We start from the raw sequence: 3,721 nt of genomic DNA on the forward strand, positions 1-3,721 counted from the left end.
TTTGAAAGGAATGAAGAATAACATGTCATCTGTTTTATTAACAAATAAAAAATTAAGAGCCCACATGGAGGCTTGCAAATGTAGAGTGTCATCCATGTCATTAACAGAGGAAAAAAGGGCTCCTGCTTGCAAGTATAGTATAAAGTGTTAAATATTTTAAATGTCAAGAATAAGAAATAATATAGTTTTTTTCAAAAGAAAGTTTAAGGAAAAAAAATTATAAAATAATGAAGATAAAAAAAAATAATAAATAGATTAAGTGTAAAGTCATTATGTCAAGTGTAAAGAAAAAACTAAGAAAAACAAAACAAAATTCTTTTTCTGCAAAAAAAGATTCAATAATTACAAATTTATCTCCACTGCAGTAAAAGAATCGGAAAATTATAATTTCCCCACAACTACCGTACCTGCAAAAGTTAAAAACAAACGACAAAAATTACAAAATTATTATTTCCAGTGTTTTATCATTTCTTTTTAGTATATTGTATTATAGATTGATGTACCGCATTTTACCGCTGGCCAGACCAATTTCTTTATAGTTGATAAAAACAATATGCGATCATTGTATTTTAAATAGCAAAAAAAATCAATAAATCAACATAATACAAAAATAACTAAAAAATATTAAATTATAGAATAATAAAATTAAAAAAAATCAATGAAAAAAAAATATTAAAACCAAAGCACCAGTAAAATCAAATGAGACCATCAAAACTCGCAAGTAATATCATATTAAACCTTAAATATATAAAAAAAGTATTGAATTGAAGTGCAAAATCAAAAAGAAAAATTAAATTCACAAAACAATCCAAAAATAAAAAAAATTAATTTTCAATGAACTCAAGGATGATAGATTAAATTTTTAAAAATAATTGAAACGAACCCGATCTAATCTTTAAAATTTATGACACGGACCATGAGGTTGGATCACAACATAAAAAACAAAAAAAATAATAATGTAAAATTCTAAACTAACCAAAATAATCAGGGATAAACATAAAAATAAATTAAAAAAAGTGATTTTAAAAAACATAGATTTAAAAAGAAAGAAAACTAAATTTGACACAAAAAAACAAATCATAAAGGATGAAATTGAAAAATAATTTCAATTAAGAAAATGATAAGAACAACTAAAAATAATAATAAAAAGAATGAGTATTATGTTTGATATAAAAAAATAAAATGTCAAGGGATAAAATCCAAAGACAAATTAATTCAATAAAAGATTCAAGACTAAATATATTATAATTAAAAGAATGAGAAATAAATTTAATATAAAAATAAAATATAAAGGGATACCATTAAAAAAATAATTAACTTAATAAATAATATAAGATCAAATATATTGTAATTAAAAAAATAACAACCATTATTAATACTAAATAAATTATTGAAAGGATGATAATGTCTTTATTTAATGGAAGAAAATCGAGATCAATCTTCTTTATCCAACTGAAAAACAATGATAGTGTCTTTATTTAAAAAGATAAGGCTATAACAAACAAAGATAATAAATAGACGATGCAAAACCACACAATTCTAAATCCAAGATTTAGATGTATAAGCATAAAAAAAAAAATTAATTGATATACATTAAAAGGCAAAAAGAGTGGCTATTGCAAGTGACAACAGTAGTTGGATTTCTTAAATATCATACACACAATAATAAAAAATAAAAAATAAAAAATAAAATTATTTGAAAGTCTCTAAATTAACAAGATATCAATTTGTCTTCTGAATAATATCCATATATTAGTTCAGGATAATTTTAGAAATTAATTCAATCTAGTCCTTACTTGATTTTTCTAGATCTAAAAATATAATCTTTGTATTAATTATATTTTAATCCTTAATTTCTAAAATATATTTTAATCAAGTTATATTTAATTAAATCATTCCAATTTAATTTTTTACTAATAGTTCTTAATGCATGTGACTCATTAAGTTTCTAATATATTGGTCCAAATATAAATTATATTTCTAATTAAATAAATTAAACAATTTAATTTATTATCATTTCAACAATTGATTAATTTATATTGAAAGATCATGTGCATCATTTAGTAACGTGTCATAATCCTAATATGTTGGTCCAAATATAAATTATAATTATAATTATAATTAAATAAATTAAACAATTTAATTTATTATCAATTCAATAATTAATTATTTCTATTGAAAGATCAGATGCATCGTATAAAAATATGTCATAATTTATAAAATATTAGAAAAATCATTAACGTTTTGACTTAATCTTTTAATAACTAGTTTTTCAGTATAATTAATATTATTTTATCAATAATGTTCTGATTTAACATTAAAGCATGAAGTATACTTGTTATGTTAAATTATATTTATTCTCTACATAAAAGTCATTGATCCTTTAAATAAAATTTAAAAGTTTTTTAAATATTTTTTCATCTTAATTAAGAATTTCTTAGTTAATACTGTTTGAGAATATATAGATCATTTTCCTACTTCACCTAGTTTGATGAATCATTTCTTAACCATTCAAGTATCTTCGTATGAGTGTGTTGTTTTCATTTGTTATGTTTTTTTTCTATGAGAGTGTTATTACATTAAAAAAAAAAAAGGACTCATACAAAATTTAAATCAAATGTACAAATACACTCAATTAAAGGCAGAAATAACAAGAATCATTATCCGGAGTTTAAGAATGAACTTCGGAGTAGAAAACACCAAAAATTGCTGGCAAAATCTGATTGTACCACGTGACGCACGTGTATTCACGCGCTGGTCAATTAAGCCTTCTAAAATGGTTTGCATGTGTAACTCATATGATCGGATTTCTACTATTACAATTTTTTTCTATTGGTGTGGAGAGGGTTGTCTGGAGTGATTAGGTCAAATTTGAAATTTGTGGATGCTGAAAATCAAGTGTTTGTGAGTCCATGAAGATTAGACCACTGGTCTTATGGTGATCGGGTTTGTGGTGGCAGAGCTACTGGAAGGAGGAGACAAAGTCTGGCTGTTTTGTAAAGTGAATAGTAGATGGGTTGCGGGGATAATTTTAGGATTTGATTTAGGGTTTGGACTTAAGATTTTGGGCTGGAATTCCAGAGCTAAATTTCTGGGATTTGAGAGTTGGAATTGGGAGATTGGAATCTGGGATTAATTGCTGAGATTGCTTAATTCAATTGGATTCTGGACTAAATTGCATCAATTGGATAACATCATTGGACTAAATAGGACTGAATTGAATTAATTGGAAATAATTGAACTTAAAAATATGAATTAAATGGGCTGGTTTGAATTAATTCAATTAAATTGGATTGAAATGAAATTAATTGGACTGAATTGATTGGGATAAAACAAAGTTATATAAATAGTCAATTAGTCCCTTTAATATTTCTTCCTTTTTTGGCTTTTGAATTTTTCCAATTTCATTTAATTAGGATTTTAAATCTTGGATTTCTTTTCAAATTAATCCCTAAATTGATCGTTTTCAATTTACTTTTTTATTTTAATCCTTGGTTTCCAACAGTTTGTTATTTCAATTGAATTTGCTCTAATTCTATTTTTGTTTTTAAATGTACTCCTAATTGAATCAATTTTGATCTTCAGATTTAACAACCTATTACAAATTTATTATTGATTTTTTAAATTATATAATTTTAATCGATTTAACTTTCAATTTTGATTTTTCTCTTCAAATAAATCTTTAATTGACCTTTTAATTTTGTTGAAGTGTTTCAAATTT

Source organism: Populus nigra, chromosome 11 (genome assembly GCF_951802175.1).
Source record: "Populus nigra chromosome 11, ddPopNigr1.1, whole genome shotgun sequence".
NCBI lineage: Eukaryota > Viridiplantae > Streptophyta > Magnoliopsida > Malpighiales > Salicaceae > Populus > Populus nigra.